Genomic DNA, 17,839 nt, shown 5'->3' with positions numbered 1-17,839 from the left:
TAGGGACCAGGCAAAACTGCAACCGCATCTGCCCGCCCAACCCCTTCCCGGCGTTGGGACAAAGTCCTGGTCAGGGCCACCCCCGACCGGTCCGGCTTCGCCCCCCCGGTGGCTGGGACCGCACAAAATCATCCTCACCAGCGACACGTGCACCTGTGTCGACATGAAAGGAAAGGGCAGGTGGAAACACTGGTCCCAGCTTAAACCCTTCCCTTAAACCCTGACCGGACAGACTCCACACCCCAGAGGTAAAAACAATGACTGCAGATGCTGGAAACCAGATTCTGGATCAGTGGTGCTGGAAGAGCACAGCAATTCAGGCAGCATCCGAGGACAGGCAAAATCGACGTTTCGGGCAAAAGCCCTTCATCAGGAATAAAGCTTTTTTTCATTTTTTCCTCTCCAGACGTTCCCAACAGTACCCCTCTACCGACACTCTCATTCGTTTGGCCGAACTGGTCCTCACCCTTAACAATTTCTCCTTTGAATCCTCCCACTTCCTCCAGACCAAAGGGGTAGCCATGGGCACACGTATGGGCCCCAGCTATGCCTGTCTCTTTGTTGGCTACGTAGAGCAGTTGATCTTCCGTAATTACACCGGCACCACTCCCCACCTCTTCCTCCGCTACATTGATGACTGCATTGGCGCCACCTCGTGCTCCCGCGAGGAGGTTGAGCAATTCATCAACTTCACCAACACATTCCACCCTGACCTTAAATTTACCTGGACCATCTCTGACACCTCCCTCCCCTTCCTGGACCTCTCCATCCCCATCAGTGACGACCGACTTGACACTGACATTTTCTACAAACCCACCGACTCCCACAGCTACCTGGATTACACCTCTTCCCACCCTACCTCTTGCAAAAATGCCATCCCGTATTCCCAATTCCTCCGCCTCCGCCGTATCTGCTCCCAGGAGGAGCGGTTCCACCATAGAACACACCAGATGGCCTCCTTCTTTAGAGACCACAATTTCCCTTCCCACGTGGTTAAAGATGCCCTCCAACGCATCTCATCCACATCCCGCACCTCCGCCCTCAGACCCAACCCCTCCAACCGCAACAAGGACAGAACGCCCCTGGTGCTCACCTTCCACCCTACCAACCTTCGCATAAACCAAATCATCCGCCGACATTTCCGCCACCTCCAAACAGACCCCACCACCAGGGATATATTTCCCTCCCCACCCCTCTCCGCCTTCCGCAAAGACCGTTCACTCCGTGACTATCTGGTCAGGTCCACGCCCCCCTACGACCCACCCTCCCATCCTGGCACTTTCCCCTGCCACCGCAGGAGCTGTAAAACCTGTGCCCACACCTCCTCCCTCACCTCCATCCAAGGCCCTAAATGAGCCTTCCACATCCATCAAAGTTTTACCTGCACATCCACTAATATCATCTATTGTATCCGTTGCTCCCGATGCGGTCTCCTCTACATTGGGGAGACTGGGCGCCTCCTAGCAGAGCGCTTTAGGGAACATCTCCGAGACACCCGCAACAATCAACCAAATCGCCCAGTAGCTCAACATTTCAACTCCCCCTCCCACTCTGCCGAGGATATGGAGGTGCTGGGCCTCCTCCACCGCCGCTCCCTCACCACCAGACGCCTGGAGGAAGAACGCCTCATCTTCCGCCTCGGAAGACTTCAACCCCAGGGCATCAATGTGGATTTCAACAGTTTCCTCATTTCCCCTTCCCCCACCTCATCCTAGTTTCTAACCTCCAGCAACTCGACTTGTCCGGACTTGTCCGACCTGCCCAGCTCCTTTTCCACCTATCCACTCCACCCTCTCTTCCCTGACCTATCACCTTCATCTCCTTCCCCACTGACCTATTGTACTCTATGCTACTCTCTCCCCACCCCCACCCTCCTCTAGCTTATCTCTCCATGCTTCAGGCTCTCTGCCTTTATTTTCCCCTTTATTCCTGATGAAGGGCTTTTGCCCGAAACGTCGATTTTGCCTGTCCTCGGATGCTGCCTGAATTGCTGTGCTCTTCCAGCACCACTAATCCAGACTCCACACTCCCCCCCCCCCCTCCTTTTGACTTGACTCTAACCGCCCCTCTTTCTCCTTACAGTGCAACGGGTGGACCGGTTCCAGGGAGACCTGCTCCTACACACACTAACCCTACACCCTTGGTAAGGGTGCCTCTCTCCCTCTCTTCCCACAGATCATGCTTCACCGGTGCACCGCTCTCCTCCCTGCTCTCCTCTTCGCCCTCCGACTAATGCCTTCCTTCCCCGAAATATATGACAACTTCTACCGCCACGGTGTTGCCTTCAACGCGACCGACGCCATCTGTATTCTTGCAAGGGACAAGCCCGATGTGATCGACGCGTTCTACAACGCCTGGCTGGAGGTCCTCCCGGGCGTACAGACGCTCTGTTTATTCTGCACGTCGGAGCGCGACCCGCGGCCGACCACTTGAGGGGTTGCATGTTCGGGACAATGTGTGCCATGCCGGAGGACCTCTCCTCTGCCCAGGCCTTTGATGCCTTTACTGTACGGGATCTGTCTGTTTGCGGATATTACGAGCCTACTGATGCCGCGGTAGTCTCTTTGTATTTGTGCTTTCCACCCGCCCCGCCCACACCGCCCCCGACCACAACTCCCGAGATATTGCCATGCCCCTCCCTGGGACCGGGGCCCGCAGGGGGACTGATATTGTGGGATGAGGGAGAGGCCCTTTATGGCAACGTCCGACATGAGGTCGTGCCTGTGCTGGTCAATATATCGGGCATCCGGGTACCGGACTATTGCACAGCACAGGTACGCACCCTATATGCCATGATGGGGAAGGAGATTATAGAGAGGGCCATAGACGCCATGGGGGCAACCCACTACCGGACCGACATACGTAACACACACACACAACGACACAGACGGGACGTAGTTAACGATGCTCTCACAGGACTCAACACGGGAACATCCGTAGTAAACTCCCTAGACATCCAGGGCCTTAACGAAAAGGTCGAGCAACTAAAAGGGGTAATGAGGGACCTGCTACAGAGGTCTCTCACAAATCAGGCAGACCAGGCACGCCTGGGGGAAGAGGGAGCATACATCCAGCTCGACGGCATTGCAGTCCTGGAAACACATGCCCACACCATTAACCGCCTTATAGACCAGGAAAGAGAAAACACGGCCCATATCCACGAGGGACAGCTGTGCCATGCGTATGGCCTGTGGATGGTAGCCCAGATCCGGCATAATCGTGACCAGGTCTAAAGGGGGGAGGTGCCCGACTGGATCGACAGCGCCAAACTGGCCTCACTTGCAGGGCGCTCCGGGCCGCTCGACAGCCAGACTCTGAAGGGTATGACCAGAGTATACCCAGTGGTTCCCGACTGTGAGGTCAGTGAGGCGACAGGAGTCGGGATTGTCCTCCTGATCCCCGTGGTCACCCCAGGGTCTGGGCCATTTCCCCTGTTTCACATTGAGAACATCGGAGTCATACGGGAAAACGCTCCCCTCAAATATCGATTAGCTCACCACACAGCCATATCTCGAAACGGCGCTGTGTACGGGGTGCCGCTTACAGGCTGCAAGCAGCGAGGGGCGATTACCATCTGCCCTCACCCCTTACGAAGGAGTGGAACAGCGGACTGCGGGTTCAACCGGACACAGGGCTGCACCCTTGAAATCGAACCCACGGGCCCCCACTTCACTAGGGCGGGGTATGGCGGCGGGGGGGGGGGTGGGGGGGCGATACTGTGTCTCCACTCCTGAAACCTCATTTTGGTATAATGGACTGCAGTGCCCGATTCCCCAGCACGCGTTCTGCTTCACCCCCAGGTGCCCAGTCACGGTTGGGCAAGCTCACATCTCAGAGGTCCGACGACGGAACCCTGAGTCCATACAAACTACCGACAAATTCAGGGACACCCTCAGGGAATATCAGGAGCCTGAACAAGCCCCCATCCCACTTTTGGCTGAGGTCTTACGGGAGCTTAGGACCCGGGGTAGGACACTCAGTGAAACTGTACCACCAGTTGCAGTCGCATGTAAAGGACCTACAGGAGGACACAGACACAGCTCTGCAGTCCCAGGGGTGGGCGCAGAGGGTGTGGGATTGGGGCCTGAACGTGAACATCCATCCCTGGATCCGAATCATCTCGCACACCATGGTAGGAATACAGTTACTGCTGGCTCTGGCCTGGCTCCTGCTGGCGTGTCATTCATGCCGCCAGCACAAAAACGAAAGGCCAGGAAGACCATGCTCCACACCATCGACACCTGGCGGGCGATCAGGCACCGTGAGCTCACAGGGCTCGAGTTAACGTGACCTTCTCCCGGGACTATCCAAAGGCCCCATGACTGCAGCATGACGGCCGGCGGAATGTACCGGGCGAGGAACCGACTTTTAAAATATCGGCATCGGGGGGTGTGGACGTGTCCAACCCATTGCCGAAAGGGGGGACTGCTTTTGCCACGAGACTATGCCTACATCAGGAAACGATAAGAATTCATTTTTGTGTTTTAAACAGCAGTCGCAGCTTAAACCCACAAAAACTCAGCAGCTGCCGGTCCGCCCACGTGACTGGGAGATAGGAGACAGAGGACAGATCAAATCCACACTAGACCAACACTACCCATGACTCATGGACCAAAACTCCGGAATTAATTAAATATGGAAACCCATCTCCTAATCACATCAAGAGACTGACTGAAACACACACATACCCATTGATATGGAACCACCCTGACACAAAGGACAGGCATCCACCAGACAGGTACGGACAGACCAATACACACCAACACCCCAAGGGAACAAAGGAGGGTGCTAGCCCCTGCCCTCACAGAGAGAGACAAGCAGATAATACCCGGACCCGTTTTACATAAACCAATTAGCACCCTATTGTGCGTGCCCTGCAACTCTCCTGGGACGGCAGGAAACATTCTATTTGCACCTACTCCAGTGATGATGGGGAACTATCATCCCATTCATCCTCAAATTCCACACATCCTGACAACTAAAAGTATATAATATGTAGCTGCGCGCAGGAACAGGAGAGCAGCCGAGATTCGGACCTCGGTTGGTCTCCGCCGGCGTTACTGTAATAATACACATTACCGAATGTTGAACCGCACTCTGGGCTCGGACTGATATCATTTCATCCGCGCTAACATGAAATTAACACTCCTCCCTGAAAGACCAGCGTACAGTGACCCCCTCACACACCCCCGACCAGAGCACAGTGACTCCCTCATACATACCGACCAGAGCACAGTGACCCCCTCACACACCCCGACCAGAGCACAGTGACCCCCTCACACACCCCCGACCAGAGCACAGTGACTCCCTCATACACACCGACCAGAGCACAGTGACCCCCTCACACACCCCGACCAGAGCACAGTGACCCCCTCACACGCCCCCCGAACAGAGCACAGTGACACCCTCACACCCCCCCGACCAGAGCACAGTGACCCCCTCACACACCCTGACCAGAGCACAGTGACCCCCTCACACCCCGACCAGAGCACAGTGACCCCCTCACACGCCCCCCGAACAGAGCACAGTGACACCCTCACACCCCCCCGACCAGAGCACAGTGACCCCCTCACACCCCGACCAGAGCACAGTGACCCCCCTCACACACCCCGACCAGAGTACAGTGACCCCCTAAAACACCCCGACCAGAGCACAGGGACCCCCTCACACATCCTGACCAGAGCACAGTGACCCCCTCACACCACCCGACCAGAGCACAGTGATCCCCCACACACCCCGACCAGAGCACAGTGACCCCCTCACACCACCCGACCAGAGCACAGTGATCCCCCACACACCCCGACCAGAGCACAGTGACCCCCTCACACCACCCGACCAGAGCACAGTGATCCCCCACACACCCCGAACAGAGCACAGTGACCCCCTCACACACCCCGACCAGAGCACAGTGACCCCCTCACACACCCCGAACAGAGCACAGTGACCCCCTCACACACCCCGACCAGAGCACAGTGACCCCCTCACACGCCCCCCGAACAGAGCACAGTGACACCCTCACACCCCCCCGACCAGAGCACAGTGACCCCCTCACACACCCTGACCAGAGCACAGTGACCCCCTCACACCCCGACCAGAGCACAGTGACCCCCTCACACGCCCCCCGAACAGAGCACAGTGACACCCTCACACCCCCCCGACCAGAGCACAGTGACCCCCTCACACCCCGACCAGAGCACAGTGACCCCCCTCACACACCCCGACCAGAGTACAGTGACCCCCTAAAACACCCCGACCAGAGCACAGGGACCCCCTCACACATCCTGACCAGAGCACAGTGACCCCCTCACACCACCCGACCAGAGCACAGTGATCCCCCACACACCCCGACCAGAGCACAGTGACCCCCTCACACCACCCGACCAGAGCACAGTGATCCCCCACACACCCCGACCAGAGCACAGTGACCCCCTCACACCACCCGACCAGAGCACAGTGATCCCCCACACACCCCGAACAGAGCACAGTGACCCCCTCACACACCCCGACCAGAGCACAGTGACCCCCTCACACACCCCGAACAGAGCACAGTGACCCCCTCACACACCCCGACCAGAGCACAGTGACCCCCTCACACACCCCGACCAGAGCACAGTGACCCCCTCACACACCCTGACCCGAGCACAGTGACCCCCTCACACACCCCGACCAGAGCACAGTGACCACCTCACACACCCCGACCAGAGCACAGTGACCCCCTCACACCCCCCCGACCAGAGCAAAGTGACCCCCGCACACACCCCGACCAGAGCACAGTGACCCCCTCACACACCCCGACCAGAGCACAGTGACCCCTCACACACACCCCGACCAGAGCAGAGTGACCCCCTCACACACCCCGACCAGAGGACAGTGACCCTCTCACACCACCCGACCAGAGCACAGTGACCCCCTCACATCCCCGACCAGAGCACAGTGACCCCCTCACACACACCCCGACCAGAGTACAGTGACCCCCTCATACACCCCGACCAGAGTACAGTGACCCCCTCACACACCCTCGACCAGAGCACAGTGACCCCCTCACACACCCCGACCAGAGCACAGTGACCCCCCTCATACACCCCGACCAGAGCACAGTGACCCCCTCATACACCCCGACCAGAGAACAGTGACCCCCTCACTCACCCTGACCAGAGCACAGTGACCCCCTCACTCACCCCCGACCAGAGCACAGTGACCCCCTCACACACCCCGACCAGAGCACAGTGATCCCCTCACACATCCCGACCAGAGCACAGTGACCCCCTCACACACCCTGACCAGAGCACAGTGACCCCCTCACACACCCGGACCAGAGCACAGTGACCCCCTCACACACTTCGACCAGAGCACAGTGACCCCCTCACACACTTCGACCAGAGCACAGTGACCCCCTCACACACTTCGACCAGAGCACAGTGACCCCCTCACACACCCCGACCAGAGCACAGTGACCCCCTCACACACTTCGACCAGAGCACAGTGACCCCCTCACACACTTCGACCAGAGCACAGTGACCCCCTCACACACCCCGACCAGAGCACAGTGACCCCCTCACACACCCTGACCAGAGCACTGTGACCCCCTCACACACCCTGACCAGAGCACAGTGACCCCCTCACACACCCCAACCAGAGCACAGTGACCCCCTCACACCCCCGACCAGAGCACAGTGATCCCCTCACACACCCCCGACCAGAGCACAGTGACCCCCTCACACCCCCCGACCAAAGCACAGTGACCGCCTCACACACCCTGACCAGAGCACAGTGACCACCCCACACACCCCGACCAGAGCACAGTGATCCCCTCACACACCCCTGACCAGAGCACAGTGACCCCCTCACACACCCCGACCAGAGCACAGTGACCCCCTCACACACCCCGACCAGAGCACAGTGACCCCCTCATACACCCCGACCAGAGCACAGTGACCCCCTCACACCCCCCCGACCAGAGCACAGTGACCCCCTCACACACTTCGACCAGAGCACAGTGACCCCCTCACACACCCCGATCAGAGCACAGTGACCCCCTCACACACCCCCGACCAGAGCACAGTGACCCCCTCACACACTTCGACCAGAGCACAGTGACCCCCTCAGACGCCCCGACCAGAGCACAGTGACCCCCTCACACACCCCCCGACCAGAGCACAGTGACCCCTTCACACACCCCGACCAGAGAACAGTGACCCCCTCACACCCCCCCGACCAGAGCACAGTGACCCCCTCACACCCCCCCGACCAGAGCACAGTGACCCCTCACACACTTCGACCAGAGCACAGTGACCCCCTCACACAACCCGACCAGAGCACAGTGACCCCCTCACACCCCCCGACCAGAGCACAGTGACCCCCTCACACACCCCGACCAGAGCACAGTGACCCCCTCATACCCCCCCGACCAGAGCACAGTGACCCCCTCACACACTTCGACCAGAGCACAGTGACTCCCTCACACACTTCGACCAGAGCACAGTGACCCCCTCACACACCCCTGACCAGAGCACAGTGACCGCCTCACACCCCGACCAGAGCACAGTGACCCCCTCACACCCCCCGAACAGAGCACAGTGACCCCCCTCACATACCCCGACCAGAGCACAGTGGCCCCCTCACACACCCCGACCAGAGCACAGTGACCCCCTCACACACTTCGACCAGAGCACAGTGACCCCCCTCACATACCCCGACCAGAGCACAGTGACCCCCTCACACACCCCGACCAGAGCACAGTGACCCCCTCACACCACCCGACCAGAGCACAGTGACCCCCGCACACACCCCGACCAGAGCACAGTGACCCCCTCACACCCCCCCGACCAGAGCACAGTGACCCCCTCACACACTTCGACCAGAGCACAGTGACCCCCTCACACACTTCGACCAGAGCACAGTGACCCCCTCACATACCCCGACCAGAGCACAGTGACCCCCTCACACCCCCCGACCAGAGCACAGTGACCCCCTCACACACTTCGACCAGAGCACAGTGACCCCCTCACACACTTCGACCAGAGCACAGTGACCCCCTCACACACTTCGACCAGAGCACAGTGACCCCCTCACACACCCCCGACCAGAGCACAGTGACCCCCTCACACACCCCGACCAGAGCACAGTGACCCCCTCACACCCCCCCGACCAGAGCACAGTGACCCCCTCACATACCCCGACCAGAGCACAGTGACCCCCTCACACACCCCGACCAGAGCACAGTGACCCCCTCACACACCCCGACCAGAGCACAGTGACCCCCTCACACACCCCGACCAGAGCACAGTGACCCCCTCACACACTTCGACCAGAGCACAGTGACCCCCTCACACACTTCGACCAGAGCACAGTGACCCCCTCACACACCCCGACCAGAGCACAGTGACCCCCTCACACACCCCGACCAGAGCACAGTGACCCCCCTCACATACCCCGACCAGAGCACAATGACCCCCTCACACACCCCGACCAGAGCACAGCGACCCCCTCACACCCCCCGACCAGAGCACAGTGACCCCCTCACACCCCCCGACCAGAGCACAGTGACCCCCTCATACACCCCGACCAGAGCACAGTGACCCCCTCACACACCCCGACCAGAGCACAGTGACCCCCCTCACACACCCCGACCAGAGCACAGTGACCCCTCACACACCGACCAGAGCACAGTGATCACCTCACACACTTCGACCAGAGCACAGTGACTCCCTCACACACTTCGACCAGAGCACAGTGACCCCCTCACACACCCCTGACCAGAGCACAGTGACCGCCTCACACCCCGACCAGAGCACAGTGACCCCCTCACACCCCCCGAACAGAGCACAGTGACCCCCTCACATACCCCGACCAGAGCACAGTGGCCCCCTCACACCCCGACCAGAGCACAGTGACCCCCCTCACATACCCCGACCAGAGCACAGTGGCCCCCTCACACACCCCGACCAGAGCACAGTGACCCCCTCACACACTTCGACCAGAGCACAGTGACCCCCCTCACATACCCCGACCAGAGCACAGTGACCCCCTCACACACCCCGACCAGAGCACAGTGACCCCCTCACACCACCCGACCAGAGCACAGTGACCCCCTCACACACCCCGACCAGAGCACAGTGACCCCCTCACACCCCCCCGACCAGAGCACAGTGACCCCCTCACACACTTCGACCAGAGCACAGTGACCCCCTCACACACTTCGACCAGAGCACAGTGACCCCCTCACATACCCCGACCAGAGCACAGTGACCCCCTCACACCCCCCGACCAGAGCACAGTGACCCCCTCACACACTTCGACCAGAGCACAGTGACCCCCTCACACACTTCGACCAGAGCACAGTGACCCCCTCACACACTTCGACCAGAGCACAGTGACCCCCTCACACACCCCCGACCAGAGCACAGTGACCCCCTCACACACCCCGACCAGAGCACAGTGACCCCCTCACACCCCCCCGACCAGAGCACAGTGACCCCCTCACATACCCCGACCAGAGCACAGTGACCCCCTCACACATCCCGACCAGAGAACAGTGACCCCCTCACACACCCCGACCAGAGCACAGTGACCCCCTCACACACTTCGACCAGAGCACAGTGACCCCCTCACACACTTCGACCAGAGCACAGTGACCCCCTCACACACCCCGACCAGAGCACAGTGACCCCCTCACACACCCCGACCAGAGCACAGTGACCCCCTCACATACCCCGACCAGAGCACAATGACCCCCTCACACACCCCGACCAGAGCACAGCGACCCCCTCACACCCCCCGACCAGAGCACAGTGACCCCCTCACACCCCCCGACCAGAGCACAGTGACCCCCTCATACACCCCGACCAGAGCACAGTGACCCCCTCACACACCCCGACCAGAGCACAGTGACCCCCCTCACACACCCCGACCAGAGCACAGTGACCCCTCACACACCGACCAGAGCACAGTGATCCCCTCACACACCCCGACCAGAGCACAGTGACCCCCTCACACCCCCCCGACCAGAGCACAGTGACTCCCCTCACACACCCCGACCAGAGCACAGTGACCCCTCACACACCGACCAGAGCACAGTGACCCCCTCACACACTTCGACCAGAGCACAGTGACCCCCCCACACACTTCGACCAGAGCACAGTGACCCCCTCACACACTTCGACCAGAGCACAGTGACCCCCTCACACACCCCGACCAGAGCACAGTGACCCGCTCACACACCCCCGACCAGAGCACAGTGACTCCCCTCACACACCCCGACCAGAGCACAGTGACCCCTCACACACCCCCGACCAGAGCACAGTGACCCACCTCATACACCCCGACCAGAGCACAGTGACCCCCTCACACACCCCGACCAGAGCACAGTGACCCCCTCACACACCCCCGACCAGAGCACAGTGACCCCCTCACACATCCCAACCAGAGTACAGTGACCCCCTCACACACCCCCGACCAGAGCACAGTGACCCCCTCACACACCCCGACCAGAGCACAGTGACCCCCTCACACACCCCGACCAGAGCACAGTGACCCCCTCACACACCCGACCAGAGCACAGTGACCCCCTCACACACTTCGACCAGAGCACAGTGACCCCCTCACACACTCCGACCAGAGCACAGTGACCCCCTCACACACCCCCGACCAGAGCACAGTGACCCCCCTCACACACCCCGACCAGAGCACAGTGACCCCCTCACACACCCTGACCAGAGCACAGTGACCCCCTCATACAGCCCGACCAGAGCACAGTGAACCCCTCACACACCCCCGACCAGAGCACAGTGACCCCCTCACACACCCTGACCAGAGCACAGTGACCCCCTCACACACCCCGACCAGAGCACAGTGACCCCCCTCACACACCCCGACCAGAGTACAGTGACCCCCTCACACACCCCTGACCAGAGCACAGTGACCCCCTCATACACCCTGACCAGAGCACAGTGACCCCCTCATACAGCCCGACCAGAGCACAGTGAACCCCTCACACACCCCTGACCAGAGCACAGTGACCCCCTCACACACCCTGACCAGAGGACAGTGAACCCCTCACACACCCCCGACCAGAGCACAGTGACCCCCTCACACACCCTGACCAGAGTACAGTGAACCCCACACACACCCCCGACCAGAGTACAGTGAACCCCTCACACACCCCCGACCAGAGCACAGTGACCCCCACACACACCGACCAGAGTACAGTGACCCCCTCACACACTCCGACCAGAGCACAGTGACCCCCTCACACACCCCGACCAGAGCACAGTGACCCCCTCACACACCCCAACCAGTGCACAGTGACCCCCTCACACACCCCGACCAGAGCACAGTGACCCCCTCACACCCCGACCATAGCACAGTGACCCCCTCACACACCCCAACCAGAGCACAGTGACCCCCCTCACACACCCCCGACCAGAGTACAGTGACCCCCTCACACCCCCGACCAGAGCACAGTGACCCCCTCACACCCCGACCATAGCACAGTGACCCCCTCACACACCCCAACCAGAGCACAGTGACCCCCCTCACACACCCCGACCAGAGCACAGTGACCCCCTCACACCCCCCCGACCAGAGTACAGTGACCCCCTCACACCCCCGACCAGAGCACAGTGACCCCCTCACACCCCGGCCATAGCACAGTGACCCCCTCACACCCCCCAACCAGAGCACAGTGACCCCCTCACACACCCCAACCAGAGCACAGTGACCCCCTCACACCCCCCAACCAGAGCACAGTGACCCCCTCACACACCCCCGACCAGAGTACAGTGACCCCCTCACACACCCTGACCAGAGCACAGTGACCCCCTCACACCCCCCCGACCAGAGTACAGTGACCCCCTCACACACCCTGACCAGAGCACAGTGACCCCCTCACACCCCCCAACCAGAGCACAGTGACCCCCTCACACACCCCCGACCAGAGTACAGTGACCCCCTCACACCCCCCAACCAGAGCACAGTGACCCCCTCACACCCCCCGACCAGAGTACAATGACCCCCTCACACATCCTGACCAGAGCACAGTGACCCCCTCACACCCCCCAACCAGAGCACAGTGACCCCCTCACACACCCCCGACCAGAGCACAGTGACCCCTTTATACACACCGACCAGAGCACAGTGACCCCCTCACACCCCCCGAGCAGAGTACAGTGACCCCCTCACACACCCTGACCAGAGCACAGTGACCCCCTCACACCCCCCAACCAGAGCACAGTGACCCCCTCACACACCCTGACCAGAGCACAGTGACCCCCTCACACACCCCGACCAGAGCACAGTGACCCCCTCACACACCCCGACCAGAGCACAGTGACCCCCCTCACAAACCCCGATAAGAGCACAGTGACCCCTCACACACCGACCAGAGCACAGTGACCCCCTCACACCCCCGACCAGAGCACAGTGACCCCCTCACACACCCCGACCAGAGCACAGTGACCCCCCTCACACACCCCGACCAGAGCACAGTGACACCTCACACACCGACCAGAGCACAGTGACCCCCTCACACCCCGACCAGAGCACAGTGATCCCCTCACACACCCCGACCAGAGCACAGTGACCCCCTCACACCCCCCCGACCAGAGCACAGTGACTCCCCTCACACACCCCGACCAGAGCACAGTGACCCCTCACACACCGACCAGAGCACAGTGATCCCCTCACACACCCCGACCAGAGCACAGTGACCCCCTCACACACCCCCGACCAGAGCACAGTGACCCCCTCACACACTTCGACCAGAGCACAGTGACCCCCTCACACACTTCGACCAGAGCACAGTGACCCCCTCACACACTCCGACCAGAGCACAGTGACCCGCTCACACACCCCCGACCAGAGCACAGTGACTCCCCTCACACACCCCGACCAGAGCACAGTGACCCCCTCACACACCCTGACCAGAGCACAGTGACCCCCTCACACACCCCGACCAGAGCACAGTGACCCCCCTCATACACCCCGACCAGAGCACAGTGACCCCCTCACACACCCCGACCAGAGCACAGAGACCCCCTCACACACCCCCGACCAGAGCACAGTGACCCCCTCACACACCCCGACCAGAGCACAGTGACCCCCTCACACACCCCGACCAGAGCACAGTGACCCCCTCACACACCCGACCAGAGCACAGTGACCCCCTCACACACCCCGACCAGAGCACAGTGACCCCCTCACACCCCCCCGACCAGAGCACAGTGACCCCCTCACATACCCCGACCAGAGCACAGTGACCCCCTCACACACCCCCGACCAGAGCACAGTGACCCCCTCACACACCCCGACCAGAGCACAGTGACCCCCTCACACACCCCGACCAGAGCACAGTGACCCCCTCACACACCCGACCAGAGCACAGTGACCCCCTCACACACCCCGACCAGAGCACAGTGACCCCCTTACACACTCCGACCAGAGCACAGTGACCCCCTCACACACCCCCGACCAGAGCACAGTGACCCCCCTCACACACCCCGACCAGAGCACAGTGACCCCCTCACACACCCTGACCAGAGCACAGTGACCCCCTCATACAGCCCGACCAGAGCACAGTGAACCCCTCACACACCCCCGACCAGAGCACAGTGACCCCCTCACACGCCCTGACCAGAGCACAGTGACCCCCTCACACACCCTGACCAGAGCACAGTGACCCCCTCACACACCCCGACCAGAGCACAGTGACCCCCTCACACACCCCCGACCAGAGCACAGTGACCCCCTCATACACACCGACCAGAGCACAGTGACCCCCTCACACCCCCCGAGCAGAGTACAGTGACCCCCTCACACACCCTGACCAGAGCACAGTGACCCCCTCACACCCCCCAACCAGAGCACAGTGACCCCCTCACACACCCTGACCAGAGCACAGTGACCCCCTCACACACTTCGACCAGAGCACAGTGACCCCCTCACACACCCCGACCAGAGCACAGTGACCCCCTCACACACCCCGACCAGAGCACAGTGACCCCCCTCACAAACCCCGATAAGAGCACAGTGACCCCTCACACACCGACCAGAGCACAGTGACCCCCTCACACCCCCGGCCAGAGCACAGTGACCCCCTCACACACCCCGACCAGAGCACAGTGACCCCCCTCACACACCCCGACCAGAGCACAGTGACCCCTCACACACCGACCAGAGCACAGTGACCCCCTCACACCCCGACCAGAGCACAGTGATCCCCTCACACACCCCGACCAGAGCACAGTGACCCCCTCACACCCCCCCGACTAGAGCACAGTGACTCCCCTCACACACCCCGACCAGAGCACAGTGACCCCTCACACACCGACCAGAGCACAGTGATCCCCTCACACACCCCGACCAGAGCACAGTGACCCCCTCACACACCCCCGACCAGAGCACAGTGACCCCCTCACACACTTCGACCAGAGCACAGTGACCCCCTCACACACTTCGACCAGAGCACAGTGACCCCCTCACACACCCCGACCAGAGCACAGTGACCCGCTCACACACCCCCGACCAGAGCACAGTGACCCCCTCACACACTTCGACCAGAGCACAGTGACCCCCTCACACACTTCGACCAGAGCACAGTGACCCCCTCACACACCCCGACCAGAGCACAGTGACCCGCTCACACACCCCCGACCAGAGCACAGTGACCCCCTCACACACCCTGACCAGAGCACAGTGACCCCCTCACACACTCCGACCAGAGCACAGTGACCCCCTCACACACCCCCGACCAGAGCACAGTGACCCCCCTCACACACCCCGACCAGAGCACAGTGACCCCCTCACACACCCTGACCAGAGCACAGTGACCCCCTCGTACAGCCCGACCAGAGCACAGTGACCCCCTCACACACCCTGACCAGAGCACAGTGACCCCCTCACACACCCTGACCAGAGCACAGTGACCCCCTCACACACCCCGACCAGAGCACAGTGACCCCCCTCACACACCCCGACCAGAGTACAGTGACCCCCTCACACACCCCTGACCAGAGCACAGTGACCCCCTCACACACCCTGACCAGAGCACAGTGACCCCCTCATACAGCCCGACCAGAGCACAGTGAACCCCTCACACACCCCTGACCAGAGCACAGTGACCCCCTCACACACCCTGACCAGAGGACAGTGAACCCCTCACACACCCCCGACCAGAGCACAGTGACCCCCTCACACACCCTGACCAGAGTACAGTGAACCCCTCACACACCCCCGACCAGAGTACAGTGAACCCCTCACACACCCCCGACCAGAGCACAGTGACCCCCACACACACCGACCAGAGTACAGTGACCCCCTCACACACTCCGACCAGAGCACAGTGACCCCCTCACACACCCCGACCAGAGCACAGTGACCCCCTCACACACCCCAACCAGTGCACAGTGACCCCCTCACACACCCCGACCAGAGCACAGTGACCCCCTCACACCCCGACCATAGCACAGTGACCCCCTCACACACCCCAACCAGAGCACAGTGACCCCCCTCACACACCCCCGACCAGAGTACAGTGACCCCCTCACACCCCCGACCAGAGCACAGTGACCCCCTCACACCCTGACCATAGCACAGTGACCCCCTCACACACCCCAACCAGAGCACAGTGACCCCCCTCACACACCCCGACCAGAGCACAGTGACCCCCTCACACCCCACCGACCAGAGTACAGTGACCCCCTCACACCCCCGACCAGAGCACAGTGACCCCCTCACACCCCGGCCATAGCACAGTGACCCCCTCACATCCCCCAACCAGAGCACAGTGACCCCCTCACACACCCCCGACCAGAGTACAGTGACCCCCTCACCCACCCCGGCCATAGCACAGTGACCCCCTCACACCCCCCAACCAGAGCACAGTGACCCCCTCACACACCCCAACCAGAGCACAGTGACCCCCTCACACCCCCCAACCAGAGCACAGTGACCCCCTCACACACCCCCGACCAGAGTACAGTGACCCCCTCACACACCCTGACCAGAGCACAGTGACCCCCTCACACCCCCCCCGACCAGAGTACAGTGACCCCCTCACACACCCTGACCAGAGCACAGTGACCCCCTCACACCCCCCAACCAGAGCACAGTGACCCCCTCACACACCCCCGACCAGAGTACAGTGACCCCCTCAGACCCCCCAACCAGAGCACAGTGACCCCCTCACACCCCCCGACCAGAGTACAGTGACCCCCTCACACACTCCGACCAGAGCACAGTGACCCTCTCACACACCCCGACCAGAGCACAGTGACCCCCTCACACACCCCAACCAGTGCACAGTGACCCCCTCACACACCCCGACCAGAGCACAGTGACCCCCTCACACCCCGACCATAGCACAGTGACCCCCTCACACACCCCAACCAGAGCTCAGTGACCCCCCTCACACACCCCCGACCAGAGTACAGTGACCCCCTCACACCGCCGACCAGAGCACAGTGACCCCCTCACACCCCGACCATAGCACAGTGACCCCCTCACACACCCCAACCAGAGCACAGTGACCCCCCTCACACACCCCGACCAGAGCACAGTGACCCCCTCACACCCCCCCGACCAGAGTACAGTGACCCCCTCACACCCCCGACCAGAGCACAGTGACCCCCTCACACCCCGGCCATAGCACAGTGACCCCCTCACATCCCCCAACCAGAGCACAGTGACCCCCTCACACACCCCCGACCAGAGTACAGTGACCCCCTCACACACCCCGGCCATAGCACAGTGACCCCCTCACACCCCCCAACCAGAGCACAGTGACCCCCTCACACACCCCAACCAGAGCACAGTGACCCCCTCACACCCCCCAACCAGAGCACAG

At 61.5% G+C, this 17,839-nt stretch overlaps 1 pseudogene; it reads left to right on the top strand.

Annotated features, from left to right (window-relative positions):
- Nucleotides 1-2,441: 2,441 nt before the first annotated feature.
- LOC148142132 (uncharacterized) lies at nt 2,442-4,290 on the top strand (annotated as a pseudogene).
- Nucleotides 4,291-17,839: the final 13,549 nt, after the last annotated feature.

The sequence above is a fragment of the Chiloscyllium plagiosum genome, unplaced genomic scaffold, assembly GCF_037043375.1.
Source record: "Chiloscyllium plagiosum isolate Xiang-an unplaced genomic scaffold, Cpla_swu_hap1 HiC_scaffold_30, whole genome shotgun sequence".
In the NCBI taxonomy this organism is placed as follows: Eukaryota; Metazoa; Chordata; class Chondrichthyes; order Orectolobiformes; family Hemiscylliidae; genus Chiloscyllium; species Chiloscyllium plagiosum.
Note: the sequence above shows the minus strand (reverse complement) of the source record. Positions and strands in the feature narration are given on the sequence as shown.